At 33.7% G+C, this 17,396-nt stretch overlaps 2 pseudogenes; both read right to left on the reverse strand.

Moving 5' to 3' along the window:
- Nucleotides 1-3,599: 3,599 nt before the first annotated feature.
- LOC109206854 lies at nucleotides 3,600-12,762 on the reverse strand (annotated as a pseudogene).
- Nucleotides 8,485-15,869, reverse strand: LOC109206846 (annotated as a pseudogene).
- Between the last annotated feature and the right edge of the window lie 1,527 nt (nucleotides 15,870-17,396).

Here is a 17,396-nt window from a genome sequence, read left to right on the forward strand (position 1 = left end):
AATTGTCACTCATAAGCAGGCTCTCGGCCTCACTTAGTCATCAATCTCTCAAGTCTTACCCATGGGCTCACAATATAATAAAAACTGGCCCGGAATAATGATATGATGTATCAAGAAGTAACAACGGAGACTGAGATATGATATGAATGCATGAATGAGACTGAGTAAGATATATCAATGAAATCAATGAGATGATAGCAAGAAACGACCAGTATGGGTCCCAACAATATCGGTATAAAGCCTAAAAAGGATATCTAGCAGATGTACAGCTCAATTACTTTATCACATGGTGAAAAACACAGATATCAACAAAGTAGGGCCACTACACAGTGCCCTAAAGACAATGGGGTCACAACTCATAGGGTGCATGCCTACATGCCCGTCACCTAGCATGTGCGTCACTTCAACACCAATCACATAGCACATAATTTGGGGTTTCATACCCTCAGCACTAAGTTTGAAAGAGTTACTTATCTCAAACAAGCCAATTCCAAACGCCGAGCAAGCCAAGCGATGCTCCAAGAGTGGCATCTCACGCGTAGCGACCTCCGAATAGCTCAAAAATAGTCAAAAGCAACTCAAATACATCAAACAATGCTAAAGAAACCAATCACAATCGAAAGAGGTCGTATCTTTAATCAAAAGCCCAATATCGGCCAAAAAGCCCAACCCGGGCCCGCACCTCGGAACCTGACAAAATTTATAAAATCCAACAACCCATTCAATTACGAGTTCAACCATACATTCACTCAAATTCGACTCCAAATAGGTGTTCAAAACTCTAAAATTTCACTTTATGAAATTTTAGACAAAACCCGTAAATTTCACTTTGAAATCATCAATCAAATGCCAAAAACGAAGATGGATTCATGAAATATAACCAAAATCGAGTATAGAACACTTACCCCAGTACATATGGTGAAAATCGCCTCCAAAAGTTGTCCAAATCCGAGCTCCCCAACTTAAAATGACCAATGAACAAACCTTCCATATTAAGTAATTTTTTCCAGCTGTTTTGTCTCGTTTTGCATGCCAAACAATCTCGAAACTTACTTTTGATTCCTCTAGTGGATTCCTTGTGAAATTTCATTCAAGATAGGCTTTTGAATCACTCTATTTGACCTTATAATGAAGGAGATGTGTTGGTTTCAATATTTGGAAATAGTGCAAATTTTTAAATACGAAGCAGTGTCAATTTTGTAATTAATATGAAAAAAATCTAGCAACCCAATTCTTAGTAAAATGACCATAAAATCCTCATACGATGTCTAAATTCTATGATTCTTTTTGCTATGCCTCCATAATTACGATACAGATCTAATGCTTCAACCGAAACAGAAATTGGAGCTCATTTGCTTAATTTGGTACCATTTATGCTTGAAGAAATGACGTCGAAACATAAGAAAAACGAGCGCAAAACAGTCCAAACCTATCCGAAACTCACCCGAGCCCCTCGGGACCCCGTACGATCATACCAACAAGTTCCATAATACAATACGGACCTACTTGAGGCCTCAAATCACGTATAACAACATCGAAACGATGAAACACACCTCAACTAAAACTTAATGAACTTTCGAGCTTTCGACTTCCAAAACTCGCGCCGTAACATATCAAATCAACCCGGAATGAACTCAAACTTTGCACATAAATCCTAATACATCATAGGAGCTACTCATGCCCCCAAACTACCGAGTGAAGTGCAAATGCACAAAATGACCTGCCGGGCCGTTACATAGGTTCACATAAACTGAAACAGAGGGAGTAAATTTTACTGATAATCATTCAAGTTAAGCTTTGTAATATAAAAGTTATTTTTCCTTTGTTTGTAACATAAAAATCATCTTTCTAAAGCCTAATTAGCACAAATATAACAATGGTCGAAAGATACTTTTTTTGCCCGGAAAAGTAACATGGCTATCTTAATTTGTTAATAAAATGGGTTAATTCCACAGAAGTCGCTCCAAATTTCGCCTCGTAACAATGACTTACGACTTCTCTTGTGGTTTATGATATTACGCTTATCTCACTTTTTTTTTTTTGTAGCAATTGTCTTAACCTATTTATAAAAAACTACTAACTTGACTATTTACCTTACTGATATATACTTCAATTAAATTAATTTTATTAATATATTTTTATTTAGAAGAATTCTTTCATAATCACATTTCACAGTAATTTTTTCTCCATCAACATGCGGGACATCGAAAGTGCCTCTATCCAGTTCCTAAATGCTATCAGAATTATCCTCTAAACTTACCATCTCATTCAGGAATTCCTCTCCATGGATTTTTGGTTTGGAATTGAAGCAATAATGTGATTAAGTATCACTAGAAGGATATTGATCCTGATCATCATCATTTGAATAATGATTGTTCGGTGAATCATAAATTCTCCAAAAGGGCTCTTTGCAATCTTTAATTCTTCACATATGAAAATTTTAGGCATGATCAACTTTAACTCATATACTTTAGATATTAGTTGTTTTCTTTCTTCACTTGTTTTTTGCTATTCTAATTCGTTTTTTTCTTCTAGATTTTTATCTTGTTTTCTGTCCGCTTCTTCTCCATGTTCAATTCTTGATTTATTTGATTTTAACTTTTTCGTTGTCTTTATTTTACAGAATTTAAAAATATTAATAAAACCTATTTAACAAAAGAGTATATTATGAGAGTAAACTAGTTAAATTTTAATTTTTTTATATTTTTTTTAATAGGCTAAGATAATTATTAAAAAAATTAAAGTGAGATAAGCGTAAGTATTGTTAACCACAATGGAAGTCAGTGCTACAAGCCAAAACCTGAATGGAGTTCTCTGAAACTAACCTTTTTATTAAGCAAATTAAGATAGCCACGCCAGTTTCAGGCCAAAAATAGCATCTTCCAGCCACTTTTATATTTTTATTAACTATGCTTTAGAAAGATGATTTTGTGTTACAAAAAAAAAAAAAAGAAGTAGTTTTTGTGCTACAAAACTTAACTTAAATGACTGTCAGTGAAATTTACCCTAGTCTTGAATTTTTGACCTTTGGGGCAGGCCACTTGACCATGGGGAAAACTTTTTAATTTGACCTTAAAATTTTGCCCAATATTAACTACATGACCTGCCCCAAAAATCAAATTAAAAGTTAAAGACCACCTCTTTAACTTTTGTCCTATTTTTGCCATTTTAAAAGTTACAGACCACCCCTTATGGTATTTGGCACTGTCCTTTAACTTTTAAGGAGTTTGAAAAGCACCTCTGCCCCTAAAATAAAAAGAGATGGGAAGAGTGGATTCCCTGGCTTGAGACCTTGACTAGATGTAAAAAAAACCCTTAATTTCTTCTCCATTGATGATGGTGGAATACCATACATCAACCACCAATCTCCAAATGATATCAATCCCGTCTCAGAGAAGCCAAATTTCCTCATCACAGTCATAAAAAAGTTTCATAATATTCTGTCATAGGCCTTGTATATATGTATATCAAATTTTGCATAATGTGTACATAACATACCTAAGATCACTTGATTTTAGTTAGAAGGCCAAGATAGACGACGCGCCTAGCTGTGTTCATCTTGCGAAAATTAAAGAACTAGGAGATACAGGCGAATTGTGTTAAAACAAATGAAATGTCAGAATATTACCATAAATTCATATAAACTTGTATTGGATACACAAATAATAGTAAGGAAAACCAAACTGAAAGGATTAACAAAATCAAATAACCATTGTGTATAATTAGAACAATAACTATTCAAACATCACTTGTGAAAGCTAGAACAGTCTGCATAGCAGTGAGTATGAGGAGTATGACAGCTGCCACAGTTGAAGCTCCTACCCACGGACTATTAAAATAATTGCGCTTCAAACTTGCCTTCATTAGGTTCCATGGTTGTTCACAATGTTGAACCAATTTTCTACATTCTTCTTTGTAATAGAAGTTTTCAGATGAAACGACGACACCTTTCCCAATCTTGTTAAAAAGGGTAGGTAGCTATTTCTTTGTCCTCACCTATCCTATTCATGATAATTCCTTTTTGGCGTAGCAAATTTACATCCTTCTCCGAGTCGATAAGATAATCCATGAAAATTGCAAAATCGCTGAAATATCTAGGATGTACATGAGACGATTGTTGCTCGTACGCTATCAGATTCCGCAGGAGAGTCTCCGTACTATCAGTGACTCTAAAACTAGAAATTTTCATTAACCCGTTCTCAAATAAACTTGTGTTATCTCCAAAGTTTTCTCTCTTCATGTACTCATAAATATATCCGACTTTTACGAAGCTAACTCCAGCTTCGGAAAGCTCTATTGCATTTGGCATGCCCCGTTAGGTGGTCCTTATCTCTTGGGTTAGCTTTTGACCTAATTATTTGCAAAGGATTACAACATAAGCTTTTCCTGCAATATTGTTCATCTTCCCCATCCATAGTCATGTGATGAAGCTTTGTGAGGACAAAGAAAGGAAGTTGATTTTCCACTAACAACATATCTCGACGTACTTGATTACTTATGCAATTTCTGGGGATAATCCAACCTTCTTCTTTTGGACACATTCCACAACGCTCTCGAATGAATTCAACTAGAAAACAGCCATCAAGTAACAATATATTTGAAAATTTGGCAACAATATCATTGTCAATGTTTTTCTATATCCTCATAACACTTTAATGCTTCATCCTTCAATTCCCTAATGCAACTTTCCACATCAATCCCCTCTTTTCTGCGGAGAAATCGCTGTAAGTAACGCAGTTTATACTTTTCCATGGAGCGAAGTTCAGGATAGTGTTTATGGTAAGGACCAATGGAGATCACCTTTGGTTTATAAGCATCTGAATTTGATTCACGTAACCCCACACTTACTTTGAATATGGTACAACATTTGGTAGATGAATCGTTGAAATCTGCAAATATTTCATCAAGGATTTCATTTGCAGGTTTGTTTGTTTTCAGTCCTGACAGATTTTGACCATTTATTTCCTTTATCTCAATTAAATGATCCAGCTTCCTCCCTTCTTCTATCTGTAATTAATGGAAATTAATGAGTCATATTTTTTTCCTTCTTTTGTGTTTCTTTTCTTTACATAAATTGTCAACAAATAATGATCAGATAAAATACAAATTTGAAGAAAGATTTTCTCCTCATTTTTCGATTTTCCGCCATGCGCTTCTAAGGAAGACCCAGACCACAAGGGTCTATCGTACGCAGACTTACCCTACATTTCTGCAAGAGGCTGTTTCCACGGCTCGAACCCGTGACCTGATGGTCACATGACAACAACTTTACCAGTTACACCAACACTCATCTTTTGCAATCAAGACTGAAAATTATCCAAAATAAAAATTGAAATTATTTCAGAAATTTCTCTTCACATTTTGCTTTATTACAATAACCTCCCCTGTATTTTGCCATATTACTGGTAGTTTACTACAATGCGCAAGAATATTGCAGTTGCTTACAAATAGGAATTAATTAGTTTTATAAATTTTGGAAAAAATTGAGGTACAATTAATCACTATTTACTTTCCAATAGTATCGTTTTACTCTCTACCTCATATTTAAGGCATATAATGAGACAAAGAAATTACTAATAAGGATATTTTTTTTAAAATTAGTTCTTCGGCTTGAGAAATTTTATTATTATACTTTAATTTTTTAAATTAAATTACTTTTAAAAATTTATAATACATAAAAAAATGAAGTTCGATACTTCAGAAATAAGGACATATGTAATTCTATTTTTCACGCAGATGCTTTTTCTAGAACAATAAGATATGATAATTAGTGTTTCGGGAAATTTCAGTAACATATTACTTAATATTATACTTAAAATCAGATTACCACAACTAAAATACAAAAAAAAAGGAACTCGGGTGACGTAGAGGGTAAAATTTTCATGTGGCACCCAATTTTGCACCGCTCATTGAATTTGCATTCATTTTTTGAAATTTTTTTAACTGATTCCCAGTTTTTCGATAACTTCAAATATATAAACTTTTCTCTTCTTCTTTGCTGTTGTTTTCTTCTTCTTTGTGCTTAAAGTTTCTTCTTCTTCTTCTTTTTAGTTGAAAAGTGAGTTTGTTAAATTTTTGTTGTTGACAATTTGATGATTGGGATTTGTTCTTTATGATATTTGAAAGTGATTTCAAATTTAAGCTCATTTGGAGTAGATATTGTCATTGAATCGTGTACTAGATTATTGAAAATCGAAGAACAAATTTATGCTTCAGAACTTAAGATTCGATATCTGAATTTGCATTAAATAGATTGTACTACTTAAGATTCAAGTTACTGAAGTTGCATTTGAAAGATAGAAGTACTTCAAATTTTATTTTTGAACTTGCATTGAAGAGATTGAACCTCTTAAGATTCGAATTTCTGAAGTTGCATCTGAAAAATAGAAGAACTTCATATTTGATTTTTGAAGTTGCATTGAAGAGATTGAACTACTTCGGATCTGAGCGGGTATACTTTGAAATTTTTTGTGCAATGCATGTACTTCAACGGTGATCCCAATAGTGGGTATCTATGAAAATGCCGCATAGGGGACTCTGGAAGGATTGCTCATACAATCAAACCCCTCTATAACAGTCTTATTTGTTTCGATATTTTTGTTATAGAGTACATATATTATAACATAACATCAATTATAACATACATTATAACATAAAAATTGATTCGACAAAAATTTAGCTTTTATAGTGAACAACTGTTATATAAGGATGCTGTTATAGAGATGTCTGACTGTACATAAATAGTTATTGGGCCCGGGCTAAGCCCGGGCATAACATCACTAGTTTTCTTAATAAACGTGTAAAGAGAAACGCGATAGATAATTTGAGATTGAGGGAATACCTTTAAAGGATAGCATAAAGTGAAGGACACCATATATAACTTCATTTATTTTTGAATTAAAGAAGTATAGTGTGGGGTGTGTGTGAGTCAGAGAGAGACACCTCATTTACAGAAGTTTGAACAAGTAGTGGAATTTGATGATCCATTTGGGTAATCTCAATATGATGTAACATTCTTCTTGAAACTGCAATTCCTACAGCAAAGAGAGACAGGGAGATAAGGGTTAAGACTTCATTGTATCAACCCAAAGTAATTTCAATTTGCAGCTGTATTAACTTCTACTCTTTTGCCAAAAAATAAAAAAAGAAAATACAATACATTTTAAGAAATGGAAACACAAAGGATTGACATGTCATAATAGATAGTAACGATTTATATAGCTGATTCTAGTTATCTTGGAATTGCAGCGCACATAATTGCAGTTGAACTAACATCATGTATTCTTCTTTGTAATAGAAGTCATAGGAAATCCCAACCCCTTTCCTAATTTTGTTAAACAGATTAGCCACTCTTTTGTCCTCTCCTATCTCATTCTTCGTAATTCCTTTTTGGCAAAGCAAACTCACACCTATGTTTGAGTCGATAAGATAATCCATGAAAATGGAAAAATTACTGAAATATCTAGGATGTACATCAGATGATTGTTGCTTGTATGCTATAAGATTTATTTTCTGGTCTTTGATGTTTAGCTTAAAGTATATATATTTGTGTGTATATCGCCTCATATTTTATTTTTGTTTCGTGAATTTAGGATGTAAAATGTATTGATTTATATTAATTTGAGGTGTTTTTATGTGTAGGAATAATCCGGGAGCAATTGGGGGCGAAGTGTGCTAAGTTAGAGCCAAAACGGACGAAACCAGGAAAATTGGACATTGCAGCGCCTGGTGCTGGGCAGGGCGCCAATGGCGTGAAACTTGTCCAAATTCGCCCGGGACACGGTTATTTCGGCCCTAGACCTACCCAACACGTATAAAAGCAAGACTAGCCTTATTTGTGAAGGAGGGACGCCACTTTTGAGAGAGGATACACACAAGAAACATCCGGGAGCAAGAACATCTCAGATTTCTTCATCTTTTCTTAGTATTTTCAATTATTCAACACTTATGAAATTGTTTGCTATTATCATGAGTGGCTAAAAATTCATTGTTCTAGGGTTGTGATTTAGCCATGAATATTGTTGTTTAAAGTTGACTTATACTTGATTCCAATTCACTAATATATGGTTGTTTCTTCAATTCTCTGATTAATTACTTAATCATCTAGCCAGCAGTTAGGTTCTATTTACTATCTATACTATGATTGGAAAAGCCATGTTTAGATTAGAGAAGAATTGAAGAGAGCATGATCTTAACTCTTAGGTGTGCGAATTTGTGGTTAGGATTGGAATATACCTAGTCACCATGCTTAATTAAATATCGTAATCTTAATGTGTTTTTAATAGATTGATTTCATAGGAATATAGGCGTTAATCTATTTTGAATAGGCGAATAGTACTTAGCGAGAAGGCTATGAGAGCAATTATCGATTAATTAGCAACCATGAGTGAATTGTATGAGAGCGAGAGTTAACTAGAACACAATAGGTTTGGTGAATCGATCACAACCCTGGAATATTTGTCTCTATTGAATACATAACAATCATTTTACTGCTTGATAATTTAGTACTACTTAGAACTATAGTTTAGTATAATCACATTCTTGAACTCAAATTTAGCTTGACTGAATAACAATATTGGTGAATTAGTGGGTAGTTGATACAAGTCTTTGTGTGTTCGACACTCGACTTATCATTCTATTACTTGTACGACCACGTATATTTGCGTATGCGTTTGGCAGCAACAGTCTTCGTACCGTCAAAGACTTCAAAACAAGGAATTGTCATCACTCCATTCTCAAATTTAATGTCAAATAAAGTTGTGTTATCTCCAAGGTCGTGATCTTCCTCCAACTTTTGAAAATGTAACTCTAGCTTCGCGAAGCTCTTTTTGATTTGGTATGTTAGCATCCCATGTTTGGTGGTCCTTATCATTTGGCATTTTTTCAGCCTAACCATTTGTGAAGGATTCCAACATAAGCTTTTCCTAAAATGTTCCATTTCCAAACTAGGATTCTCATGAGTAAGGCTAGTTTTCTTCTCCAAAGGGTGACATGACATGTGTACTAGTTGAAGTAAATGTTTGATGTTTTTGACATCAGATTCAGTCTCAAGAAAGGATGCAGGGTTGTCTTCAAGAAGGAAGAATTTTATGAGTGGTACTATTGGATCCATAGTCATGTCGTGAAGCTTAGTAAGGACAAAGAAAGGAAGTTGGTTTTCTAGTAATAACAAATCTCGAGGTACTTGGCCATCTATGCAACTGTAGGGGATAATAATGTCTTCTTCTATTGGCCACAAAATTTTAGACGATTCAGAACCCGTCGCTCGAATTCATGATGATGGCGTGGACTTGAACAGTATTGTTGTCACTATAAATATCCTCTATATCATCAGAACACTTTAGTGCCTCATCTTTCAATTCTCCAATTCACAAATGCAAATTTTCACTCCTGAGAAACCGCTGTAGGTAACGCAATTTATAATTCTCCATCAAGCGTAGTTGTGAATTCTTCTTATGCAAAGTACCAATAGAGACTAACATTGGCTTAATTACAAGCATCTGGATCTGATTCACTTAGCCCCACATTTACTCTAAATATGGTACATGATTTGGTAGATGAATGGTACAAATCTAAATATATTTCATCAAGAATTTGATTTGTCTCAATTAATTGATCCACATTCCTCCCTTCTCCTATCTGTAATTAATGAAAATGAGTCATAATTTTTTGCAACAGGAGTTTCAAGCTAAGCAAATTACAAAAGTTTGAGGCTGATATCTTGTTTGGTCAAGTTTCTTTAATCCTAGAAGTACTTTTTTTTTTTCAAAGTTAAAGTGTTTGGCCAAATTTTTGGAAGAAAAAAAGTACTTTTGAGGAGAAGCAGAAAAAAACTAGCTTCTCTCCAAAAACATCTTTTTGAAAATCACTTTTGAGAAAAATACACGTAGAAACAGTTTTTAAAAGCTTGGCCAAATACTAATTGCTGCTCAGAAGTGCTTTTCAAATTAATTAGCCAAACATCAACTGCTTCTCATCAAAAGTACTTTTGAAAAAAAAACACTTCTCAAAATAAACTGATTTTTGCAACTTGACCAAATATGCTATGAAACTGCTTGAAAAGAAAGTATAAGCAAAACTTCATGATAACAATAGGACAGAGGAGGGTGTACATAAGCCGGTTTGGTTAAGTTGTTTCATTTACCAAACCAAACATATTATGTTCGTTGGCTATATCTATAAACCAAATCAAAAATTAAAAATCAAATTCCTAAACACTTCCTACCTTTGTTTCTTTTTGTATGAAAATACAAACAAAAACAAAAAGAGCAGTGCGGTGCAGAAGATGTTTCGCGCTTATGCAGGTACGAAAAATGGCCGCACCCTAAGGAATGCGATGTAGACAGCCTACCCTAGCGCTAGTCTTAGTGGCTTCTTCCTCAACTCGAAACCCATGACATGTCATATACGGACAACTTTACAATTGCTTGATCAAGGTTTCCCTTTCACAAACATAAAGTAAAATGAAAAGGTACTGCTTGTACGTGTTGAGGGAGAGAGAGATAGAGTGAGAGACAAAGAGGGAGGGGGGGGGGGGGGGGAGGAGAAAGACCCCATGTTCTATAGTTTGATGAAGCAGTGGAGTTCGGTGATTTATTGCGGTAATCTCAATAGAGTGTGCTACTCCTCTTGCTTAACTTTCTCCCCATTTAACCTGTACCTATTTTTTAATTTTTTTTTTAAGTAGTACCCAAGTTTAAATAACTTTAGCTCTTTTTCTCCTCCTCCTCCTCTTTCTTCTTCTATAGTGATTTTATATGGTGTTTTGTGGACATATTTTAAGTAGTTTATGATGTTTTACGGTAATGAGTTGTTGCGGCTCTTTATTTTTTCCATTTGGAGTAGAATTAGGAGTTAAAAATCGTGTATTTGATTGTTAAAATTTGAAAAATAAGTTATTGTTTTTGGGCAATTTGCACTTAAGGCCAAAGACTTCATGCCTCGTTGGCCTTACGTGCATGAAAACGTTGGTTGCACTTCAGTCCTATTGGGCATTAAGTGAATCTGAAGTACAATTTTTTTACTTCAAAATTATTGGCCTTTAGTGTATGAAACTATTGGTTGCACTTCGGACCTATTTGGCTTTAAGTGCATTTGAATTACAAATTTTTCACTTCAGACTTTTTGGTCTTAAGTGCATGAAACAATTGGTTGCACTTCAGATCTTTTTGGCCTTAAGTGCATGAAACCAGTGGTTGCACTTCAGACCTATTTGGCCTTATGTGCATCTGAAGTGTAATTTTTTCACTTCAGACCTCTCTGACCTTAGGTTCATGAAAATATTTATTGCACTTCAGACGTATTTGGCCTTAAGTACAATTTTCGCACTTTAGTCTTAATTGGCCTTAAGCGCATTGCAGTTCAGACTTATTTTTTTTAACTTCAGACCCGATAAGTCTTAAATTAATTTTGAAGTGAGTAGGTTTGCAAATATTTTTGCAAAGTAGGTATAGCTTCAATTATGACCCTAAAACCGGGTATAGATGCAAAAGGCCTCAATTTCTACAACTGACAAATCGGGTTAAAATGGTCTGGTATCAAATTCTTTTAATATCTAGTCATAGATGGTTATTATTGTTAAATCCAATTCATTGCAGAATTCGATTTGAAAAGGCCAAAAAATAATAATAATAATAATAATAAACCACACATCAACTCTCGTCCTACATGTCTTTCCATAACATATTAGAAATTTTAATTTTTGGATAAAAAGAACTACGTGGGCTTTTGGACATAAAATTATAAAATTTAGGAGAAAAGTAAAATTATTTTTTAAAATAGTACTTGAAAATTAGAGTTGCATTTGGATATGAATATAATATGGAGCTGCTTTTGAAATTTTGTGAGTGATTTAAAGTGAAAATTTTGAAAAACATCTTTTTGGAATATTTCAAATTTCGGAAAATTCCGAAATTCAACTTCAAATGAAATGTGAAATTTTTGTGGCCAAACACTAACTAATTCTAAAAAAGAAAAAAAGTGAAAATTTTCTTATGGCCAAACGGGCCCTTAATTGTTCTATGAAATAAAAAACATAATGGCTTGTTTGGCTAAGCTGCCAATCAACTTATTTTAAGAGGTATTTTTAAATCAAAATTGCTTGTCAAATTAAAATGTGATTTGAGAGTAGTAGCTTGTATTTGGATAAATAATTTTAGAAGTACTTTCATTAGTAGTATGTGTTTGGCCTATATTTTTAAAAAGTACTTTTAATTGCCAAATTATAAATAAGAATAGGGCAGCCCGAAATTATGAAAGAGGAAGTTACTATTACTTTAATTTAGTAACGATGAATTTTTCATATGGGTAATCTTGTTCTAAAAATAAATCAAAAAAACACTTATTGGAGATGATATTTTCGCTTCTGCTTAAAAACTAAAAATAATTTGTTACTACTTAAAAACACTTATTTATTCGCCATAAACTTGGCCATACACTTTCATTCTCTAAAGTAAGGCTTTTTTAAATAAAATAAAAAAATACTTTTGGCCTTTAGAAAACTTGACCAAACAATCTATGTGTCATGTCATTCAACTTGAAGTAGCAAAGAATATAATATATTTATATATGTTTAGCATATAACGAAAAAATTGCAAAAAAAATTACCTTTTTGGTTTGGCTGTTTCTTCTTCCGTTGGTTCTCTTGCTTCTCCTGGATGATGAGAGCTGACCTGCAAATTTATAAGAGGAATCAGATCAAATATTCATATTATATAGTAATACAGATAATCGAAATTATGTGATATGTGGCCTTGTTTTGGCCTTTCAACACAAAAAATTGTTGGCCAATGATAGAAGATAATGAGAAATTCGTTGACTCAAGTCAATGGTTATTTTCCTCAATTATTTTCGCTTTGTGCTGTCCGATGATTGAAACTGATAGAGAATGAGAAAAGTCAATGATTATTTTCCTCAATTATTTTTCGAGGCTTTGTCGTTTTTTTTCTTTTTCTTTTTTATTAGGTATTTAATATCACGTTGGCGCGACAAAATCTCAATTCGAGGAAAAGTCCTACATAAAGCCCTAATCCGTTCCTACAATCATGTCACTTAAGGGCTCGTTTGGTAGGGTATATAAGAATAGTTCGGAATAAGGTATATTAGTAATGCATGGGTTAGTAATGCAAGCATTAGTTATGCAGATATTATTTCTTATCTACTGTTTGGTGTGGTGTATTAAAATTATAATGCATTGCATATTTTTAAGAAAAATAGTTTTACAAAAATGTTTTCCATATTCTCTAGCTTCAAGGGAATTTAAGGACAATTTTGTCTTTGATCATACTAATGCATACATTAATAGCCTTGGTATTACTAATTCCATGGTTTTCTATGTATTAGTTATACATAGGATTATACCAAGTATGATGTATAACAGATACAAGTATCTGTTATACACAGGTTGAAAAAATATACCCAACAAAGTATTAACAATACATAGAGCTAATGCTTGCACTATTTTTTCTAGTACCTCCTACCAAACGACCCCTGGGAAAGGATACCCCCTCCCCTCCTACCTTTTGAATGGGAAAGGAACCCCTTATGCATTCTTTTCCGATTAAGCTTTCTTTTTCTTCCTTTTTTTTTTTTTTGAAAAAAAAAATTGTTGTCCATAAATGTAAAAAGTCAAAACAATCCTTTTTTGAAGGGAATAAATTTGGCACTAAGCAATATTTTTGGCGCTATATTCTGGTAAAATTTTGGTTGCACAAATTACAGTAATTTATTTTTAAGTGAATTCTTGGATTAGTAGCTTTGGAATCTGAGGAAAACCTAAACTCATCTCAATACCAGATAAAACTTTCAAGGTGAGTTACTTTCTTTAGTATTGAAGTAACATGCCATGTCAGTGGCTTTTTGCTTGTGTACAAATTTTAATTTTCATGTATATATATTTATATAAATATATTTTTATTATAACATTGTTTGCTAGATTTGATATTTCAAAAGGACAAAGGAGAAATATTAAAATACTACAATATGAATAGAGTGCATCGTCTTATCATTGAGAAACCATATGTACTTCTCAACAATGGGGTATAAGAACTTTCGAATCCTATGTCTTATTATACGTATAATTTTTTTTTTTGCTGCATCTTTTGTTAGTGTCACTTTAATTTGTTGATCTATAGTTATGATAAGCATTGGATTACCAGTTGCTATTTAGGTATCTAATGACATTGTGTTTCATGGTCCTTTGATCACTTTTCTTTGTTTGATTTTTAGTAAAGAATGGCTGGAAGTTAACTTTCATCTAGAAGGAACAACAACACAAAAGATTGTCCTAAGGATTTTAGTCACACTCCTATATTTAATCAAAGTTAGTTAACGTGTAAACAAAATCAAGAATAAACCAAAGTTTTTTTTCAAAAGAAGAAGAAGAAAAAGAAAGCCTAATCGGAAAAAGAATACACAAGGGGGTTTCCGTTCCCATTCAAAAAGTGAGGGGGTATCCTTTCCCAACTTATAAAGGTTAAGGGGATAAACTGACTTTTACTCTGTCACTTATAACATAACTACATATTACCATTCATAACAACTTGAAAAATAAGGCAAGATATTACAACAAGTTACACCCAACAACAACAACCATTACATACTTAGTGTGATATACCACAAGTCGGGTCTAGGAAGGATCAGCTGTATGCAGACCTTATCCCAACCTTGTGTGAGGTGGAAAAGTTATTTTTGATAGACCTTCAGCTCAAGAAAAACGTATTTTGATTGTTGTTTCTTCAAAACAGATTTGAAATACAAAAGTAAACAAACTACGATGAAAATACTGGAAAAAGAAAAGAAAAATATTGCTAGCAAAAATAGTACAAAATTTACACTCATAGTATACCAAAAGAAGTTGCCATGCCTGTGGGGAAAAATTCATCTGTTGTCATCCGAGTAAAGGTTTATCACATAAAAATCACTATTTTAACTTTGTCACTTAAAATTCATCCTACTAAATCCCTATTAACTCAAAAATAAAACAGGAATTTTGGAATATGGTGAGCACAACCATTACAGATTACAATTCCAAAGTGCATCATGTAGCCTAACCCCCCCTCTCCCCTCCCCCCACCCCCAAAACCCACCTCCAAAGTGCATTATGTTCTAGCAACACTACTATATATCCGAGTGGCATATCGTCAGGCTTCTCAATTCTACTTATCAACTACAGCAGGTCCAATTGCAGGCAAGGGCGGAGCTAGATATTACGGATTTAGCCGAATGCAATAACTTTAATCCAAACTCTATACTGTCTTAAGAAATCTATTGAATATTACAAATCATTAATTTAGAACTTAGACTTCTCAAGGCCGAGTCGGAAAGCTTTGTTTGTATCTTTCAGTTCAGGTCTTGAATCATTTGATTTGGAAAAATTTTGGACGGAGAAAAAACCTTCCCGCACGGTTCGGAGAGCACTGAATTAGAATGAGAGGTTTACCACCACATCATTTCATGTAAGGGGAGCTCCCTCGATTCACAGATTGGTCCGACTCGTAATTCACTTCTGACCCCATATTCGATAGCCCGACCGTAGTGCAGTGATAAGTTGGTATTTTACCAACTTATCTCGTCTTTAAGCTTCGATTTGTGCTATGTTTGATTGATAAAATCATGTGTTTAATGTTGTTTACTTCTATATTATAAGTTATATGTGATTTAGAAGTGATCATGAAGAAACCAAGTAAAAACGAGTCAAAAAGAAGTTGAAAAGAAGAAAATCTAGAAAAAGGCCTCAGATGTCACGAATGCGACATCAACTTCGCAAATGCGAAGTCAAACATTCCGGTCAGTGTTCGCAAATGCGAAAAGATGGTCGCAAATGCGAAGTCAAACCAGACAGTCAACCTCGCAAATGCAAAGATCTCCATCGCAAATGCGAAAACCAAGTGCCAAGTTCGCAATTGCGAACATAAAGATCGCAAATGCGATGTGCAACAGTAATCTTAGGGTTCGCAATTGCGAACTAATATTCGCAATTGCGAATATCGTGCTTCAGTTCTGGTACTTCTGTAATTTCATATTTTCTGGCCCCAAACCCTTTAACACACGACTTAGCTTATTGGAAAGAGATCTTTGGCATATTTTTCAGTCTTTGGACTAGAGAAGACAAGTTCGGAAGCTAGGGTTCTTGCACACACTTGGGTCTTGAAGATTTGAAGCTTTTGGTTGAGAATTTCTTACCCATTTATGTTCATTTCTTCATTTCCTTGCTTTGTATTGTATATCTAAGTGTGTAGTATTTATCCAACACTTGAGTCTTGTTTATGGAAATATTCATATTTAAAGTGTGGATAATATATCTTGTTGTGTTTATCTATTGAACGATTTTTATTTGTTATAAAGTGAGTTATTATTTCTTTAATTATTCTTGTTCTTTAATGTTTCCAAAGGGATTAGCTAACCCTAAGACTCGCCAATTTACTTCGATTTAATTTTGAGAAAGATAATTTGGGGTTGGGAAAGATTAATTAACAAGAACTTGAGGCTTTAACCCTCACTTTATAGATTCTACCTAGGGATAGAATTGAACTACTTGTAGCCATATTCGGGTGTTCTTATTCTTAATTGTTTTAGAGATAATTCAATTAGGAAGTCTTATTAGTCTTCGGAAGATGCTACTATAGAATTATTACCCGAGGCTAATTAACATAAACTAGCTTATATTTGTAAAATCGTGAAATACATTGAATCGTTACTTGTGTGTAATTCCCCGTGCATCCATACTTGTAGCCGTTGATCATTTTACTTGTTTTCCAGGTTAGTTTACATTTTCGCATTTAGCATAAATATTTTCTAAAACATTTTCTAAATGTTTGGCTTAGCCTAACAAGTGATAATTCTCTTACATGCCTAATCGCCTACATATTATTCTCTGTGAGATTCGACCCCGACTCATAGTTGGGTAAATTATATTGCATGTGACCGTGTCTATTTACTTTTTAGTAGTGGATTTGGACGTCATCAAAATTAGCGCCGTTGTCGGGGACCAATTTGGCGTATTTAGGTTATTTGAGAAGTAAGCGTAAGTTCTTGGTACAAAGTTGTGAACATTTGTATAATTATTTTTCTTATCCTGGTTTATTTTTCTTGTTTATTTTCTTAGTTTTGAAAAATGGCATCGCGTAATAAAAATTGGTTGGATGGTAGTTGTTCATACTTTGATGACCCTTGCCCTTATTGTGGAGGACCACACTCGTGGAAAAATTATTTAAATTCTCCGGGAGCGGATTGCGTGCACAATCTGAAATCCATAAGTGGAGTATTTGTGATAAGTGTGGTCATCAAAATGGTCATTGGGATAATTGTGCTTATATGTCCTTCCCTTCCCCCATCCCTCGCTATAATGATTCTACTTTTTGTGATAAAAATTTTAGGGATATGGAAGTGGAAGAAAT

The sequence above is a fragment of the Nicotiana attenuata genome, unplaced genomic scaffold (genome assembly GCF_001879085.1).
Source record: "Nicotiana attenuata strain UT unplaced genomic scaffold, NIATTr2, whole genome shotgun sequence".
NCBI lineage: Eukaryota > Viridiplantae > Streptophyta > Magnoliopsida > Solanales > Solanaceae > Nicotiana > Nicotiana attenuata.